Source organism: Triticum aestivum, chromosome 3D (assembly GCF_018294505.1).
Source record: "Triticum aestivum cultivar Chinese Spring chromosome 3D, IWGSC CS RefSeq v2.1, whole genome shotgun sequence".
Lineage (NCBI taxonomy): Eukaryota > Viridiplantae > Streptophyta > Magnoliopsida > Poales > Poaceae > Triticum > Triticum aestivum.
The window spans coordinates 108,619,339-108,640,537 of record NC_057802.1 but is presented as its reverse complement, the minus strand read 5'-3'; positions in this window follow the sequence as shown (position 1 = coordinate 108,640,537).

Here is a 21,199-nt window from a genome sequence, read left to right as displayed (position 1 = left end):
TGGTGGAGGGGGGCACCACACATGGCTAAAAGATCAAACGATTAATTGTTGTGTTTGGGGTGCCCCTGCCCCCGTATATAAAGGAGCAAGGGGGGAGGTGCGGCCGGCCAGGGAGGAGGCGCGCCAGGAGGAGTCGTACTCCCACCGGGAGTAGGACTCCCTCCCTTCCTTGTTGGAATAGGAGAAGGTGGGGAAAGAGGTGGAGGAGTAGAAGGAAGGGGGGGCGCCGCCCCCCTCTCCTTGTCCTATTCGGACTAGGGGGGGAGGGGCGCGCGGCCCTGCCCTGGCCGCCTCTCCTCTTCTCCACTAAGGCCCACTATGGCCCATTAACCCCCGGGGGTTCCGGTAACCCCTCCGCTACTCCGGTAAAATCCCGATTTCACCCGGAACACTTCCCATATCTAAATATAGGCTTCCAATATATCAATCTTCATGTATCGACCATTTCGAGACTCCTCGTTATGTCTGTGATCACATCCGGGAGAACAACCTTCGGTACATCAAAACTCATAAACTCATAATATAACTGTCATCGAAACTTAAGCGTGCGGACCCTACGGGTTCGAGAACTATGTAGACATGACCGAGACACGTCTCCGGTCAATAACCAATAGCGGAACCTGGATGCTCATATTGGCTCCCACATATTCTACGAAGATCTTTATCGGTCAGACCGCATAACAACATACATTGTTCCCTTTGTCATCGGTATGTTACTTGCCCGAGATTCGATCGTCGGTATCTCAATACCTAGTTCAATCTCGTTACCGGCAAGTCTCTTTACTCGTTCCGTAATACATCATCCCGCAACTAACTCATTAGTTGCAATGCTTGCAAGGCTTAAGTGATGTGCATTACCGAGTGGGCCCAGAGATACCTCTCCGACAATCGGAGTGACAAATCCTAATCTCGAAATACGCCAACCCTACAAGTACCTTCGGAGACACCTGTAGAGCACCTTTATAATCACCCAGTTACGTTGTGACGTTTGGTAGGAAACAAAGTGTTCCTCTGGTAAACGGGAGTTGCATAATCTCATAGTCATAGGAACATGTATAAGTCATGAAGAAAGCAATAGCAACATACTAAACGATCGAGTGCTAAGCTAACGGAATGGGTCAAGTCAATCACATCATTCTCCCAATGATGTGATCCCGTTAATCAAATGACAACTCATGTCTATGGCTAGGAAACATAACCATCTTTGATCAATGAGCTAGTCAAGTAGAGGCATACTAGTGACACTCTGTTTGTCTATGTATTCACACATGTATCATGTTTCCGGTTAATAAAATTCTAGCATGAATAATAAACATTTATCATGATATACGGAGATAAATAATAACTTTATTATTGCCTCTAGGGCATATTTCCTTCATGAGAACCATCACGTCAATGACGCCGGCGAAAAGATTGCCTGTCGTGCTGTGGACATACAAGAGTTGATCAAGAAGAAGCCAATGTTCGAGGACGTTGAGGACGAAGAAGAAGATGACACTGTGGGGAATTACGATTCAGACTGATACAAGTGGTGAAGAAGTTGACGCTGCTGCTGCGGATGATGATTACATTGCTTTTGTCGTATTTGCATGTCAGAAGATGTTTTTTGAGCTACTATGTGAAATTGTGTTTGCTATGGCAACTGAAACCTGATGAACATGTTGTTTAGTATTTTCCTGTGAGAACATCACTTGTTATGTATGCTGATTTTTGTTTGGTGATTGTATGATGACTAAAACATGATGACATTGTTCTTTAGTTGTACTCATATTTGGCTGTGAAACTTGAATTTGATGACATAGTTTGCTGTTGGACTGCAATTTAGTCGACGTCTTCGAATGAGAACAAAGCTGACCCGACAGGTCCTCTGCTAATTTATTTATTTATTACCAAAAGGGCCTCTGCTATTTATTTATTTATGAGCAAAAGGGGATACCCCCTGATTTCCGTTAATAGAAATCATTAGATGTTCACAACACTACGCCCAGCCTGCTACACAGGTTTCATTCATTACTAGTTTCAGCAAAGTGCTCATGTCATAGCCACTGAATACATCACGAGTGCTACATACACTGCAAATAAAGAGACAATCATCCTACAGAGCACATCGATTTTGCCCATTATCTTCACATGCTCTTTCATCTCTTCATTGTTGTCAAGGCCGTTCAGCAGCTGTTGCTTGGCCGTGATCAGAGGAACTGCATCTTTAACCTTCTGCTCTACATCTTCCTCTTCTGTCGTTCCTTCAGTTACTTGTCCAACACCCCAACCTGCTGGTATTGGGATTCCTCGCCTAACCAAATAATCAGCGTAGTTGCACTCCCCCACATCAGCAACTTCCGAGAAATACAAATCACACGAATCTTCCCTTTTCTGCACGAATCAAATTGGAAGATCATCAACCAAACTATTAAAAAAATTAGCAACTGAAAGCAGCAGAACAACACTTAAACATATTATTACTCCATGATTCGGGCATTTGTAGAAGACTCGGCCAGGGTTGAGGATTGTGGTTGAGATGCGACGGATGACTCTGCGTGATTTGCAGTAGTGGCACCACACCAACGGCAGCGGGTTGCGATGAGCAACCGGCTACAGTGCGTGTGCCGGCGGGGGTGTGATGAGACCCACAGGCGATGGTACGGGTGGCGACTTGGCGCATATTTGGTTGTTGCCTGCTGAAGAGCAGGTGGACGAGCAGCCAGCGGACATGGTTGCTGCGGCCACAGCTTCTGATGCTAGGCAGAGTAAGTAGAGAGAGGAGAAGCGAACGTTGGATATGTCAGTTTCATTACTTGGAGAGTAGCATAGCACCATATATAGTCATAGTCTAGGTTTGGATTCGAACCAGCTACAGGAGCACGTCTCTCTTTTTTCTAAAACTCAGCAATGTCTCTTTACTGGCACACTAGCTTGTTCTGTACGCTTTCTCGTCTTTGATTCCTCCACCTGACATCTGGGACCCACCGGAAGGGCCTCTGTATTTCGCGAAAAAAACATGCCCCCCGCTGACAGGTCGGACCCACCAGCCATCTTCGCACGCAAGGAAGTGCCTCCTTATTACGCACAAAAAAATGAATACTCCCCCTGCCAGCTGGAACCCAGCATCGTGGGAGGCTGACTTGTGGTCCTACCAAGTTGACGGGGATGGAGGGCTTTGTCAACTTGGTCAATATGAACGATTCTAGCTCCAGTTACCGTACGATGTTCATCCAACGGCAGTAGTACTTCTTCAACCTCTGGTCTTCTTGCTTGAGCCTCCCAAACCAGCGCCGGTCGTGCCGCGTGCTCCTGCCTCCCGTGGCCGGCTGTGATGCCGCGGAGGCCTCACCGCCCCTACTACTCCCACTGCTCGCCAGGCCATCCCTCTACTCACCCACACCCCCTGTTATTCTGCGGCGACGGCAGCCTCACACCGCAGCCGAACCAGTGAACCCTCGTACTCCTCTCCGCATGGGCATCCACTGCCGCGTCTTCCCCGGCTCTGCGTCGTCCCCTTACTAGGCCTCGCCGTCGTCCACCGCCTTGGTGCTCTCGGCGCGGCGTGGTCAATGTGGTCAACGACCGACTTCTATCGGAAGAGTACTGTACGTGGAGAGGCTGACAGCTGGGTCCACGGCCGCACCTGGGTCCACGGCGACATCCCAGTTTTTTTGTGATTTGCCAAGTAAGTCACTTTGTCAGGCCTGTTGGGCTGCAAATCTTTCAAGGCAAGGAGAGCTTCATTCGGCTGGCCGAGAAAATGGCCTATCAGTAACGAGAAATGGGCTGTACATTTTTAAAACACATCAAACCGACAATTAGTTTCAAATTTCTTTTTTTTCATTTCAAGATTTTAAATTGCATTGATTTTTATGCATGGACAATTTGTTGGATCTTATATTGATATACATTTATTTTTAAAATCAGTTTGAATGTGACTCGAAATTTCGGGATTAAAAACAGTTCGGACCGCACCAAAATATGCAAAATTTAGTATAATTTTTTAACCGTGGCCACAATATGGGCTGTAATGCTAACAAAAAGAATATGGGCTCCAAAAAAAACCTTAAGAATTAGCAAATGGGCTGTAAATTATTAGAAATAATGGCAGATGGGCTGTATGATGTTTTCCACAGATTTGAGGCTTTCCTAAAAAACAGGTTGATGCACAAGCAGTGACTGTTGGATGTCCATTCAACGGCAGTCATGCTTCTTCAATCTCTGCTCTTCCTGCTCCAGCCGCTCAAACAAGTGCCAGCGGGACTGCCTGCTCTCTCCTCCCCGCGGCCGGATGTGCTGTCATGCAGGCCTCTCCGCCCCACCGTACTCCCATCACTGGCCTAGCCATCCCTCTACTCACCCACACCTGCTGTTATTCTCCGGCGACGGCAGACGAACCAGTAAACCCTCGTACAGTCGTATTCCCCTCCGCATGGGAAACAACTGCCGAGTCTTCCCTGCCTCCGTGTCGTTCCCTTCCTAGGCCTCGCCGTCGTCCACCGCCCTGGTGCTCTCGGCGCGGCCTGGTCAACATGGTCAACGACCGACATGCATCTGAAGTGGACTGTACGTGGAGAGGCTGACAGCTGGGTCCACGGCCGCACACAAGGAAATGCCTCCTTATTGCGCGTAAAATACACTTGACATCTGGGACCCACCGAAAGGGCCTCTGTATTTCGCAAAAAAAAATGTTACCGTCGCTGACAGCTTGGACCCACCAGCTATATCTTCGCACGCAAGGAAGTGCCTCCTTATTACGCACAAAAAAATGAATAGTCCCCCTGCTAGCTGGGACCCAGTATAGTGGCAGGCTGACTTGTGGGCCTACTAAGTTGACGGGGACGAAGGGCTTTGTCAACTTAGTCAATATGCACGATTCTAGCTCCAGTGACCGTACGATGTCCATCCAACGGCCGTAGTGCTTCTTCAACCTCTGGTCTTCTTGCTCCAGCCGCCCAAACTAGCGCCGGTCGTGCCTCGTGCTCCTGCCTCCCATGGCCAACTGCGATGCGGCGGAGGCCTCACCACCCCCTACTACTCCCACCGCTGGCCAGGCCCTGCGGCGACGGCAGCCTCGCACCGCAGCCTCACCAGTGAACCCTCGTACTCCTCTCCGCGCGGGCTTCCACTGTCGCGTCTTCCCCGTCTCCACGTCGCCCCCTTCCTAGGCCTCGCCGTCGTCCACCGCCCTGGTGCTCTCGACGCGGCGTGGTCAACATGGTCAAGGAACGGCTTCCATCGGACGTGGACTGTACGTGGAGAGGCTGACAGCTGGGCCCACGGCCGCAGCAAGGAAGTGCCTTCTTATTACACGTAAAATAATTATTCCTCCACCTGACAGCGGGGACCCACCGGACAGGCCACCGTATTTTGTGAAAAAAATGTTTCCCCCTGACTGCTGGGACCCACCAGCTGCATCTTTGCATGCAAGGAAGTGTGACCGGGCAAAAAAAAATGATTCGGCCCCCTGACTGCTGGGACCCACCAGCTACATCTTCGCACGCAAGGAAGTGCCTGACAGCTGGGACCCGCCTGGTCGAAGCGTACGTAGCGTTGTTATTCTGGTCGCGAACGTGTACATACATACTAGTCGATGTAGAGGCACGCACGTGTCGTAGTAGAGGCGCGCACGTAGCATGTACACGTATGTACAACGGCAAGTGTGCAAGAAAGAAAATACGGCCACGTACGTACATACGGGCAGGGTCTCGAACGCCTACTCGCGCATACGTACGGCCAGGGCTCGTGTACATGGCTGGGTCGGAACGGAGAAACAGCGTTGTCGTCGTGTTCATGGGGAGCCAACCGACTGGGTCGGAACGGAATGCGTTGTCGTGTTCATCAGGAGGGCTTGGACGGAACAGCCGATGGAAACAAGGCCTGGCGTACCGCAGAATGGAGGAAACGGCCTTGTGTTCGACCGGCCACGTTTGAAACGGGATCCTGTTCATCAGGAGGGGTCTGGCGTACTGCAAAACGGAGTAAACGGACCTCCTACGGTCGAAACAGGGGTCCTGTTGATCGGGAGGGGTGTGGCGTACCGCAAAACGGAGGAAACGAACTTGTGTTGGAGCGCTACGGTTGAAACGGGGGTCCTGTTCATCGGGAGGGGTGTGGCGTACCGCAAAATGGGACTCCACGGGATACTGTTCATCTCCACCGTCGACCCCCTCCAGCCTCCACGGGCTACTGTTCATCCACCGCCGACCTCCTCCAGCCTCCACCTGCGACTGTTCATCCACGGGATCCTGTTCATCCAGCCTCTACCGCGCGCTACTCCACCGGCTACTCTTCAACCAGCCCTCTCTACGGGCTCCTGTTCATCCGCCCCTCCACGGGCTACTGTTCATCCAGCCCTCCACCGTCTACTGTTCATCCTGCCCTCCATGGGGTGGTCCTGTTCGTCCAGCCCTCCACGGGGTCCTGTTCATCCAGCCCCAACTGGCTCGATCGATCGGGGTCCTGTTCATCCAGAGGCAACACCACGGGGTCCTGTTCATCCACCCCCACCGGGAACTGTTCATCCAAACCCCCCCAGCAAGGCTCACTGTTCATCCAGAGACAGCATCGATTGGCTTCAGTTAGCAGCAGTAGCGAAGGAATCGCTTGATCGGGTTCAGTTAACAGCCATCGATCGATCGCTCGGGTTCAGTAATGCGTAGCCTGCAGTGCAATCGCTCAGGTTCAGTTAGAATCCAATGCCTCGCTCGGGTTCAGTTAGAGCCCAACGCCTCGCACCCACGCGCGTGCGTGTATGAGAGAAATGCGCATCTCTCGGCCCCGACCACCCACCGTAACTGGGAACACCCCGATATTTTCCTCGCCCTCGCTTCTACCACGGTTTTTCCGTCATGGACGGCCCAAAGAATGTCATGCAGATGCGTCTCCGGCCCGCCCAGGATGAAAAGCCCATTTTCTGTCATGATTTTTTGTCATAGAAGTAGGACCCCACCACATCTATGATCATACCGTATTTTGTCACAATTATTGTGATAGAAGTGTCATAAGTATGACAGAAAAAAAAATTTGTTCGGCCCAAAATGTCACAGATGTGTCTTTTTTTTGTAGTGATAGTGGAGGTCGAACTTCAGGCGGTAGCCAAGCTTTGCTCCTCGACCCTGCTGACTCAGCGCGCCGCCGCATCGCGCTTCTTTGTCTGCTGGGTGGAGGTTGCCGCGCGGCTAATTAATTAAGGTATTCTTTTCGTGAGTGGCTTAACTAAGGTATTCAATTCCTAAGGGTAGTGTTGTACTATTACTCAGCATGTCAATTGACTGGCCATTAATTTTTGTCATTGCACGTCTGGATAACAACATGGAGCACCCTCAGTAATTATGAAAATAAAACCTTGTGATTTATGCACACATCTTTGGGCAGCAGTTAATCCGTGTATTAATGTTGTTGTTTTGGTTTAGTTACCATTCGTGTACTGCAGATGGAACGATCTCGATGGATGAAGAATCAGAAAACCACAGATTTTATTAGTGGCGTGATAAAGTTCATGAATTTGGCTGAAAGTACAAAGAGGAGAATTGGTGATGTGGATTACATCCTGTGTCCATGTATTGATTGTGCCAATACAGAGTCACATGAAGTTGCAGATGTCCAGTTGCACTTAGTCTCTAGGGGATTCATGGATGGATATACACGTTGGACCAGACACGGTGAAGAGGAAGTCATGGATGAACATACCTAGGGCAGCGAGATGCCAAACCCCGATCAGTGTCACATGGATGTTGAATCTAACTTCAGGGCAGAGGCGTCAAGCTACCAATGGAACACCGGAAAGCCGAAACGCCCATTGGAAAACCAAGACGTCGACGCAGATGACGACGATCTTGATATGCTAGATTTTGCTCCTATGATTGTAGATTTCGAGGACCCAAAAAAGGATATGATTGGGTACAATGATCTTCCAACTATTGATGCGGACTCCAAGAAAGAATTGTATCCAGGTTGCAAAAAGAAATATTTCAAGTTGAGTGCCACCCTGGCGCTTCTCAGATTTAAAGTAGCAAACAGAATATCAAATAAGGGCTTCACAGAGATGTTAGGTCTTTTGAAAGAAATACTTCCGGAAGATAATGTGCTCCCCAGAAGCACGAATGAAGCGAAGAAAATTGTTTGCCCATTGAAACTTGAAGTACAGAAGATACACCCTTGTGTGAATGATTGTATATTTTACCATGGTGAGTACAAAGATTTGCGTGCACGATACAAGCGCAGGAGAGCAAAGGACAAGTACAAATTGGACGACGAGATCAAGACAGGAATCCCATTCAAGGTTGTTCGGTACTTGCCTTTAATTCCAAGGTTTAGGCGTTTGTTTGCAAACCCTAGAGAGGCAAAGAGGTTGCGGTGGCATCATGATGAGCGAATTGCGGATAGGTTTGTGAGGCACCCGAAAGATGGGGCTCAGTGGGAACTAATCGACAACAAGTATGTAGACTTTTCCAAGGATCCTATAAGTATAAGGCTCGGGGAGTGTACTCACGGGATGAATCCTTTTGGCGATATGAGCACCAATCATAGCACATGGCCGGTGCTTCTGTGCATATATAACCTAGCTCCTTGGTTGTGTATGAAGAAAAAATACATTGTGATGTCAATGATTATCCAAGGCCCGAAGCAACCTGGAAATGACATCGACATTTACTTTCAGCTACTGGTAGAAGAACTGCTGACAGGTGGATAGATGCGCCTGCTATAAAATGTTATGATGCTTACAGAAAGCAGATTTTCGATCTACATGCGATGCTGGTGCACACCATTCAAGATATGCCGACATTAGGCAACACATCAAGGCAGAAAAAAGGGAGATGTAGGGTGTGTCACATGCATGGATAGGACAGCTAGCAGAAGACTTCCCAACTCACACAAAACCGTGTATTTGCATCATCGTAGGTTCTTACAGAAAACTCACCCATACCGAAAGATGAAAGCTGAATTTGATGGTACCGTAGAGGTAGGTGTGGGCCCAAGACCCTATGAAGGGGAGGTGGTCCACAACATGGCTAAAAAAATTAATGTTGTGCTTGGCAAGAACCACCCTTTGACGGTGAAACAAACACCCAAGGGTCAAGTGTTTAAGAAGAAATTGGTGTTCTGGAAATTACCTTACTGGGAGATTCTACGTGTACGTCACTGCATCGATGTCATTACGTAGAGAAGAATGTATGTGAAAGCATCCTTGGTACTCTGCTCAAGATTTAAGGTAAAAGAAAGGATGGTGATGGTTCACGGCTCGATATGCTTGCTGATCAATCAAAAAGCAAGAGTGAAGCAGAAGATGATGACAAATTCATCAAAGCTCGCCAGAGTTACAATTTCAGTACAAAAGAAGCAACACAGTTCTTCACCTATTTGTTGTCAGTTAAGCCACCTTCTTCCTACTGCGCAAACATCAGAAGTCTCGTGGATGTGAGCTTAGGTAAAATGAAGTTGGGACACATGAAGTCACATGTGCCACGTAATGTTGACACAAATCCTCCTGGTGGCCATCAGGAATATGATGGACAAAGATATAAGAAGCACACTCATTGACCTCTGTGATTTCTTCAACCAACTATGGAAAAAGTTGTAGATCCTGAAGAGTTGGATCATATGCAAGATGATATTGTAAGGATATTGTCCAACCTAGAGATGTCTTTCCCACCGTCATTCTTTGATGTCATGGTCCATCTCACTGTGCACCTTGTCGACGAGATAAAGTATTGTGTTCCTGTGTTTCTTCACGACATGTATCCCTTCGAGCTGTTCATGGGAATACTGAAGTGCTTTTGTCGGTACCGAAACCATCCAGAGGCAAGCATCCTACAAGGTTATACCGCGGAGGAGGTGGTTGAGTTTTGCACCGAATACATGAAATGAAGACCTATAGGTTTGCCCCTCTTCGCCATGAGGGAAGGCTGAAAGGTAAGCCGATCCTTGCTGGCACGCAAATGGATGCACCTAGAGAATTGGCAGAGAAAGCCCATTTGAAGGTACTGCTCAACAGCCCAGTTCTCAGTGCTTATGCCGAAGAACACTTGGTGTTGATACGCCAAAGCTTCTTACCAATGGTGCCTTCATCAGATGTGGAGATGAAGGAGCACACTAAGAACTATGTTGAATGGCTGAAGAATCGTTTGGCACAAGGATCCATCGATGACATTGCTACGTGGTTGGCACAAAAGCCATCACCTAAGGTGTTGACGTACCAAGCATATGACATAAATGGATACACGTTCTACACTGAGGAACATGATCAGAAGACCTCATATCAGAATAGCTCTGTTCAAATAGAACGCATGACTGTAAATGAAGCTAATAAACGGGTATACTATGGAACCATCAAAGAGATTTGGGAGCTTGACTATGTGAAAGTTAAGGTGGCATTATTCAGGTGCACATGGACCCCTCTTGGTCAGGTAAGGATTGATGAGTACAGGAAGACATGTGTTAACAGGACAACAATGGCATATCACGCGGACCCATTCATTCTTGCCAGCGATGCTACCCAGATTTTCTTTGTGGAAGACCCCTTGCATAAGAACTAACATGTAGTGATGCATGGGAAGAGAAGGGTACTGGGTGTCGACGATGTTGCCGATGAGGACGAGTACGATGAATTTGATGAGTTTCCAGCCAAGGGATCACGCACCGGTGTAACAGAGAAGCGTAAAGTCATCAGAAAACCCAAGTTCATTCGGGGTCAACGTAATGATCCCAGTTCCCCCATGTACATGGGAATTAAGCCGTAAGACTAGTCTTTATGCCTACCCTGCATCTTAATTCGTTCAATTTAGAACTGTCACATGTACTGAATTTGTGAGTTATGCCCGGTTTTGTGTTGATGTAAGAACCGTTAATATGTTGACCTTGATATGCTATCAGCTCAGGAAATGAATATGAACTTTTGTTATTATTATTATTATTATTATATCATAGAGGTAGCACACTCAATTGATCTCACTACAGTATGTGTGAACAAAAATATGCAATCTGGTTTGCGAATAGCACACGATTCGTTGATGAAAGCTGTGTGCCGACCAGACCCCGCCCACGATCTGAGTTGTGCTTTCCGATTGGCTAGAACCCAAACCCCACGGATCGTACGTCTGCACCGTTGGATGCTCCCAGATCAAACGGCGATCCTCATCCCTTTCGACAGCACATGCAGTTCCGGTTGTAATGTTATTTTTATGCACAAAATGCACGTTAATCTCAAAAAATGTCTTAAATATAGCTAACGATACCTGAAATGCGCCAGAAAATCAAACCCGTGGTATAATGGTGATTGCGTATCGTGGAAATTTTTATGAGGCCAAACGCTGAAGTCACCGGCCACATGAGTTTGAATTGACACGTCTCCTTTTAGAAACCATGATCCTTCATGTGAGATGGTCCGGTTTGGAAGGAGCGGTCATCAAAACTCGTGCCAAACTTTACCATTTTTTTCCACGGGGTCGTGAGAGCACGCCACGGGCACACATCGATTTTGATGATGTCCGAACTCCATCTAAATTTCCTGTAATTAAAATACCAACTAGGCCTACGCCAGCGGCCACATCTCGCGGCCGAAATGTTTGAAACTTCTCCCCGCTTCTCAAACAAACGGATGAAAACTCACAAAGCGACGCACAAATGATCTGTACACCTTCTTTGTTTGGCTGATAGTAAGGGGGTATCATAGCTAGTATCATGCATGCCAACTAGGTTATTTTGATGAGTTGTCATAGAATTAAATGAAGAAAGAGAGGGTTAAGTATCATATCATGAAATCGTATCATAATAAATGCTATGCTACTATGTGTCATGCATGACAATAAATAAAGTACTACATGTGATACTACTCTATGATACTATGCATTAGACTAGCCACAATGGGAGTAACTTCAGCAGTAACATCGAGTCCAACTCAACAAATTTGCTTATGTGGCAATGAGTTAATGAGGAGAGAGGTAGTTTGAGTAACTTAGCTAGTTACTGTGACATCACATGTCCCAATGCAATATGAGTCTATAACCTAATAAATGAGGCTTTGCATGTTACCATACTTATATGTTACTACCCACTATGAAAGGTAGTAACATAGTCTAGGGATATGTGTATGTTACTTGTGTATGTACTCTCCATTGTGGCTAGTCTTAGAGCAAGTATACAATAGAGTGACATAAACAGGCTATAAGGAATAGAATAATATATATGTGCTTATTAGTTGGAGGAAAGAGAAGAGGAGAGATAAGAGAAGTGGGCTCTTGGTTAGTAGAGCCAGCTGCAACACGAGACCCAAGACACTTTGTGAGGATGTAAGGTGGGCCAACTATTGATAAACTAGTATGTATTTAAAACTTATTATTGTACATGCCGGCTAAGAGGTTGGCTATATATATGACATGGCAACTTCTTATAGCCGACCATTGGCTGTATTATTGACCATGCTCTTAGTGAGGTAGCTACTATATCATAGACTAGCTAGTATCATACTCCTTCTTTCCGGTTTATAGGGCTCAATTAAAAAATCTCACCAACCAAGGTAGATGGTGAGTGGTGGAATAATTTTTGTATTTTGCAAAAACACCCAATTAATGCTTTTGTTTTCCTCAAAAAAATTATGTTTACCAATGTATTAATTGCAATACATGCATGCATTAGTCAATTTTCTCTTAATACTTGCATGCAATGATATAATGCACCTTGGAATCTGAACATGTGATGGGGAACAACCAAATTGAGCCTTATAAAATGGAAAAACTAAAATTTTGAGATAAGATAAACCGGAAAGGTGGGAGTATATATGCATGATACTAGTATATGGTCGGTAATACCTCCGTAATGCGCGCATGCATAGTATTATAAGTCAGTATCTTAGGTTGCCTTATTAATTGCCATGCATAACACAAAGTAGTATAACATTTAATATGATACGGTATCATGATATGATACCACATGCTCTCTTTCCTCATTTAACTATGTGCCACATGATCCAAAAAGTCTAGTTGGCATGCATGATACCGCTTGATACTCCACAATTACGACCAGCCTTAGGGTGACCATAGTGGGGGTATCATAGCCGGTATCATGCACTCGGGAATAGAAAATATGATGATGTGGCAAAGAAACAGTAACATAGGTAGATACCGTAACATATATAATAAATGCTATACTACTTTGTGTCATGCATGGCCATAAATACGGTCATCCATGATATATACTACTCTATGATACTATATATGCACTATGAAGGTACATACGTAGTATCATACACTAGTATCATATGCATGATACTATATATATATATATATAGTATATGATACTCCCCACTATATAGGCTGGCCATAGTGGTGGTATCATAGCCGACGATATCATGCACTCGGAAGTGGCAAGTATGCTGATGTGGCAAAGAATTAAATATATAGAGAGAGGGTTAGAGTAACATATAGGTAGATACCCTATCATGTTAAATGTGATGCTAATTTGTGTCATGCATGGTAATAAATATGATCTATGATACTATACTCTATGTATTATACTATGCGCTATAATTAATTAAAGGTAGTATCATACACTAGTATCATATATATATGCATGATACTAGTATATGACACTCTCCACTATGAGTAGCCTAAGTATATATAGCCTAACTAAAACACCCACATGTAGTTGTAGTAGGGTTTTTGACTTTAATTAATTATATGCACTAAAATGCAATGCAAGGTAAGTGCAAAGAATGACTTAAACATAGCAAACGACCTGAAATGGGCTGGAACAATGTAGCTAGTAACTGACGATTTGTAGTCCGAAGTGCCGCATCTCCTTTTGGAAACTATGATCCTTCTTGTGAGATGCTCCGGTATGGAAGGTGCGAGCACCAAAACTTGTGCCAAACTTTACAAAAATTTTTCCATGCGATCGTGAGAGCACGTGACAGTGACACAATGATTTTCGTTATTTTCCGGACTCTATATGCAATTCCTGAAATTAAAATACCAACAAGGCCTACGCCTCTGGCCGCACCCTGCGGCCGAACTGTTTGAATTTTTTTCCCGTTTCTCGCACAATGAATGAAAACTCGCAAAGCGACACACAAATGATCTTGCTAACACGCACGTGTAGTTGGGACTATATATATACATACATAAAAATGAGATCTCTTTTTTTTGCATACTCAAAGTTTGAGATTGCTAGCGAGGCCTGCCGCCTGGTAAAATGTACCCGAAAATCAAACCAGGTACAATCATGATTTCTTACCGTGGAAAAAAATTGGAGGCGAAACGATGAACTCATATTTTTATTCAAACAAAAAATATGATGTTAGGTAATGTAAATGTTTTCAAATAGCACACGGTTCACTCACGAAAGCCGTGTGTCCACTAAACTATGGTCGATGCCCCCTCTGCCACGCGCGCGATCTGAGTCGTGCGTTCTGATTGGCCAGAACCCAAACCCCATGGATCATACATCTGCACCGTTGGATTCTCCTTGATCAAACGGCGATCCTCATCCCTTTCGACATCACATGTAAATGTTTTCAAATAGACCCTCGCAAAAAATGTTTTCAAATAGCACACGGTTCACTCACGAAAGCCGTGTGCCTACCAAACCATGGCCGATGCCCCCTTTGCTGCGCGCTCGATCTGAGTCGTGCGTTCTGATTGGCCAGAGCCCAAACCCCACGGATCGTACGTATGCACCGTTGGATGCTCCTAGATCGAACGACAATCCTCATCCCTTTCGATAGGAAACGCAGTCCGGCTAGGAATTGATTTATATGCCAAAATGCACGGTAAATGCCAAAAAATGTCTTACATATAGCACACGAGAGCTGAAATGCGCCAGCAAATCAAACCCGTGGTATAATTGTGATTACAAATTAGCCATACATTTTCTAAATTATTGCATGGCATGTTTGGAAAGCTTGATACCAAGTTGTTAGTTTTATGCTTATCCTCCTTTCCTGAGTTTCGCATGTGTTCTCTGTAGATGCCGAGTAGCAGCAACAACACTCATGCTTTAGGCGATGTATCTTCATCTGATACGTACAACCCTAGGTCTTCAGCATATTGTGACGGACCAAGTAATCTTGAACGGGATAGAGCTGCAGCAATCACCCTTCCGGTCAGGACACGGAGGAACGCTCCAAGGAAGCCCACACACCAGCCTAAAGGTGTATATGAAGTAACCAAGATTGATTTAAAGTCTTGGGCTCCAACTAAACCAGATAAAGCACACACGAGGTTCAGGAGTGTGTGTGGATTTGTTGGCAGGGCAAGGCTCAACATTAATCTGCCGGGGTTTCAGAAGGCTGACACAGAAACACGGCGAAGGATTGTCCGGGAGATCATGGACCACTTCAACGTTCCAAAGCAGTGGAGAATGCAGGTGGAATACGCTGCACTGAAGAAGGCTAGGGATGCTTGGAGAAACAGGAAGCACGTGCTATACAAGAAGTACTTGAGTGAAGGCAAGTGTAACACCCCGGATGTAACTTTCCATATTTGTAACTCCAACTCTTGCCATTTTCGGCTATGTGTTATGATATTCCCTTTGTGGTCGGGTTTTGTCTTTCGTTTTGCATTTTGTTCATGTCATGCATTTCATATCATGTCATCATGTGCATCTCATTTGCATACGTGTTCGTCTCATGCATCCGAGCATTTTCCCCGTTGTCCGTTTTGCAATTCCGACACTCCCACACGCACCGGCGCACTCCCTCTTGTTTCTTTTCATGAGCGGGTGTTAAACGTTCTCGGAATAGACCGACGTTTGCCAAGTGGCCTTGGTACACCACCGGTAGGCCACCTGTCAAGTTTCGTTCCATTTGGAGGTCGTTTGATGCTCCAACGGTTAACCGGTTAACCGCAAAGGCCTTTTGTGGGTTGCAGCCAAACCCCCCTCCCAACAGCCCAATAACCCACCTAAGTCACTTCGATGCTGTCCGTTGTTCGATCATGATCGTGTGGGCAAAAACTGCACTCCATTTGGAGTCTCCTAGCTCCCTCTACCTATAAATAAGTGATTCCCCCCGGATTTTTCGTGCAGACCAACCCTAACGCTTTCCCCTCTCCGCCGCCGGACGCGTCCATCCCGCGCCGGACGAAACCGCGCCCGCGCCCGCGCCAATCGGACGCGCCATGTGGCAGTGCCGCCGCTCCACCGCCGCCGGCCCGCGAGGCCCGCGCCTGGCCCCGCGGCCCGCCTCCCCGTCGCCCGCCCCCCGGTTCGCCCGCACCCCGCCACCTCGTCGTCTCCGCCGAACGCCGCCCCGCGCGGGATCCCGCCGCCGCCTCCGCCGATCGCCGCCGCCCGCGCCTTCCCCGGCCGCCGCCGCAGCCAGCCGGCCGCGCGCGTGGCCGCCGCCGCCCGCGTCTTCCCCGACCGCCGCCGCACCCGCTTCCGGTCGCTGCGCCGTCCCCGGCGAGCTCCGCCCCGGATCCGGCGCCTCCTCCCTCTCCGGTGCCTCCCCGAGCTCTCTCTGGCCATTTCTCCGGTGAGCCGCCGCTGCCTCGATTCGCGTGCCACGGAACCCTAGATCGAGGTTGACCCCGAAATTTCCTCAGTCTTTTTCTGTCATTTTATGTTGCTCTGTTCATCATGGCATATCTCATTGCATACTACTCCGTTTTGCGTGCATGATATATCGAAATGTTCATCACGAGATGCTCTTCATCTTGTTCCATTGTGCCATGCTAGTTTGAGTTCATCTTGATGCTCAAATCTCTGGTGCAATAGTGCTATATGATGTTTACTGCTGTTACTTATCAGAACTTGATGTTTTGTTATTTTTGTTGCATTTGATGTGTGCATCTTATGGGCATGAGCTCTACAGGTGTTTTGATCTATGCCATGCCATCTTTACATAGGTGTATGCCATGTATTTGTGTGATCTATGTGGTGACTAGCACAAGCATGCAAACTAGGCTTCGTGATGTTTCTGTTTTCAGGGACTTAGGATTTTGCTGTCTTTTACCTGCTGTTATTTTGTTGCCATGTATCCATGTGTCTACAGTGAGATCCATGATTCTTTTGAGTATGTTCAGTAAGGATGTTTTGTAGATATAGTTATGCTCTATCCATCCATGCCCCCTGTTTGCAATTACGGAGTGCCCTAGCATGTCTTAATCGTGCTCTACTTTTGCTATAAAATGTTCCTGGCAGATTGTTAACATGATATTCAGTTTTGCCAAGGTTGTTGTAGTTGATCCATACATGCTATGAACTTTCTCTTGCCATGGTTAGCTTCATGAACATGCCATCTTGCTGTAGGTATGCTTGTTTTGTCATGCATTGCTTTGTGATGAGTGAATCGAGCTCACAAAGATGCCTTCATAATTCTGTTAATGCCATGCTCTGTTTTCTGCTAAGTTTGGAACCTGTTAACGGAACTTGCTATGTTCACATGGGTGCCATCATATCTTCTGTGCCTTTTTCGCTCATGATCAGTAAGGGACTTATATTCTATGCATTTAGTAGATTCATTCCATGCCTTGTTTTGCTATGATAAGTTCCTGTAGCATGTGTTTTTCTTGCTCTGAACATTGCTACCTGATGCTGTTTCAGCCATGTTCAGTATTTTCACTGTCTGTGAAGCTGATATCTTCTGCACTTTTGCCGTGCTTGTTTGAACTTGTTATTGTGTGATCTAGCCGTAGCTCAGTGTTCATTTTTTGGCAAGCATCTCTTGTAGATCACTGCCCTATGATTTGTTGCTATGTTGGGGTGCTGTAGCATAGTTACTTGATGTATTCTAAGTGCTATCATGCTGTTAATCGCAGAATCGTGTCATTCTTGTTTTGCTCGCCATTTGCAAACCGTGCATTCGTTTCCGGTGATCTTTATATCGATTTCGACCGAAATCATCTCATCTTTCCAGTGGCATACTTGGTTTACCAAGTTGATGCCCTATTCATCCTTTTCTTCCGGAGCATGCATATGCATCGCATATCACATCTCGCATATCATGCATGTATTGCATCATGTTGCTTGTGCATTTCCCATGATTGATTGTGGTTCCTTTGCTTGTGTTCTTGCTGTGGGTAGAGCCGGGAGATGAGTTCGTGAACGAGGAACCTGTTGAGTACGCTTTCGAGGATCAAGCTTTCGACAACTCTGAGAACCTTGCAGGCAAGATGACCATACCCTCGAAATCACTTCTATCTTTGCTTTGCTAGTTGTTCGCTCTATTGCTATGCTGCGCTACCTACCACTTGCTATATCATGCCTCCCATATTGCCATGTCAAGCCTCTAACCATCCTTTCCTAGCAAACCGTTGTTTGGCTAAGTTACCGCTTTTGCTCAGCCCTTCTTATAGCGTTGCTAGTTGCAGGTGAAGTTGAAGTTGGTTCCATGTAGGAACATGGATATTATGGAATATCACAATATCTCTTATTTAATTAATGCATCTATATATTTGGTAAAGGGTGGAAGGCTTGGCCTTATGCCTGGTGTTTTGTTCCACTCTTGCCGCCCTAGTTTCCGTCATACCGGTATTATGTTCCTTGATTTTGCGTTCCTTACGCGGTTGGGTGATTTATGGGACCCCCTTGACAGTTCGCCTTGAATAAAACTCCTCCAGCAAGGCCCAACCTTGGTTTTACATTTGCCTACCTAAGCCTTTTTCCCTTGGGTTTTCGCGAGCCCGAGGGTCATCTTATTTAAACCCCCCGGGCCAGTGCTCCTCTGAGTGCTGGTCCAAACTAGAGCCACTTGCAGCGCCACCTCGGGGAAACTCGAGAGCTGGTTTTAGTTGTACGTAGTGTTCATCCGGTGTGCCCTGAGAACGAGATATGTGCAGCTCCTATCGGGATTTGTCGGCACATCGGGCGGCTTTGCTGGTCTTGTTTTACCATTGTCGAAATGTCTTGTAAACCGGGATTCCGAGACTGATCGGGTCTTCCCGGGAGAAGGTTTATCCTTCGTTGACCGTGAGAGCTTATAATGGGCTAAGTTGGGACACCCCTGCAGGGTATTATCTTTTGAAAGCCGTGCCCGCGGTTGTGAGGCAGATGGGAATTTGTTAATGTCCGGTTGTAGAGAACTTGACACTTGATTTAATTAAAACACATCAACCGTGTGTGTAGCCGTGATGGTCTCTTTTCTGCGGAGTCCGGGAAGTGAACACGGTTCGGGTTATGAATGAGCGTAAGTAGTTTCAGGATCACTTCTTGATCATTTCTAGCTTCGCGACCGTTGCGTTGCTTCTCTTCTCGCTCTCATTTGCGTATGTTAGCCACCATATATGCTTAGTGCTTACTGCAGCTCCACCTCATTACCCCATCCTTTCCTATAAGCTTAAATAGTCTTGATCCCGCGGGTGTGAGATTGCTGAGTCCTCGTGACTCACAGATTCTACCAAAATAGTTGCAGGTGCCGACGATACCAGTGCAGATGACGCAACCGAGCTCAAGTGGGAGTTCAACGAGGAACGTGGTTGTTACTATGTTTCGTTTCCTGACGATCAGTAGTGGAGCCCAGTTGGGACGATCGGGGATCTAGCATTTGGGGTTATCTTATTTTCTTTTGGATTTGACCGTAGTCGGTCTATGTGTGGATTTTGGATGATGTATGAATTAATTTATGTATTGTGTGAAGTGGCCATTGTAAGCCAACTCTCGTTATCACATTCTTGTTCATTACATGGGATTGTGTGAAGATGACCCTTCTTGCGACAATACCTAAAATGCGGTTATGCCTCTAAGTCATGCCTCGACACGTGGGAGATATAGCCGCATCGTGGGCGTTACAGCAAGGACCCAATCCCCGTATACCCCCAAATTACAAAGGCAGACTGGGCAGAATTCAAAAGGGTTAGGGCAACTTAAGAGTTTGCTGAGAAGAGTTTCAAGCAATCAGAACTTCAGAAGAAGAACATACACCCCCACCGTATGGGTGTGGCAGGATACTACGACATGAAACTGATATGGGACCAGGAGGACAAAGAAGCAGTAGCGGCGGGTGGGAATCCGGCCTTTAGTGAAATCAGGGGCCAACGCGCCAGAGACTACTTGCGGGCACGTGCAAAGCGGCGTGATGAAGGAACATATTACTTTGAAAACTCACGTGACGCCGAACTGTATCAAGTGATGTTAGAGGCTTCCAAGATCCCTGGAAGGTTCAACAGGAACTCAGGGCCATGTGACATTCTGTCCGTTGCTCTGGAAACAAAAGAGCCCCCTGGCCGTGCAAGGGGTATAGGTGTTAATGTCCCGCACAAGAGGGCTTTCACACTCAGCAAAGAAGAGAGGTTCAGGATGAAAAAAGGTGAGGAGTGAAATGAAGCAGAATGCATTGTATGAAAGGTTGAGGAAGGAGATTTATCCGTCTGTTCGAAAGGATGTTGAGGAGTCAATGATGATGCAGATGGCTCTAACATTGACAGATAGCCAGCAGATGGGAGGGGAGGCGGGCATGAAGGATGCTGCTTATTGCGCGACAACACTTCACAAGAGTAGCTGTGCATCACCTGACCCCCCCCCCCGACACTGAGACTGCAGCTGCTCGTGATGATGCTATATCTGATCTATCTGGAATGAAAGGCAGACTGAAGGGCGTGCCTACACATTATGAAGGTACATTAAAATGTGCAAAAGCTTTGGTTTTCCCACCCTTCTTGAAAGATGGCCTCTTGTTGGACAATGTGCCATTGTAGCCGGGCTGTTTGAAGTGCTACGTGACTGAAGTAAAGCCTGGATTCAATGAATTTCCCTTAAGAATGTCCTAGGAGACTTCGATGAGCAAAGGACCTTGGGAGAAACACTGTTACATCACATCTAGTGGCCACGAAAGGAAATAGAGTTCATCTATGAGATCCCTGAAGCCCCGCCAAGAGCAACCACTATCGCCCCTCAACCGGTGACGCTCTGCTTGCCACAAAAGTTCTCGCGGGCTGATGCATCAACCTATGATCAGCCGGCCTGACTTTGTGGCGTACATGCCATGTCATCCTCTGCCCCAAAGCAGCTAGTGGCAAGGCCTACAACTGCTGAAGATGCACCACCGGTTCAGATGCCGGCCGTTGAAGCAGCGGGGGAGACCCAGCTGCAACACATGCTCAGCAGACTAACCTGGTGGAACGGACTGCTAAGCAGTCTGATGCTTCGGAACCGCCTGCTAAGCAGTCTATAGGTCCAGAACTGACTGCTCATTAGTCCGTCGGTCCGCAATCGTGTGATCAGCATACCAATGCATCAACACTTCCTGCTCAGCAAACCAACGCGTTGGCACGACCTCCTCAGC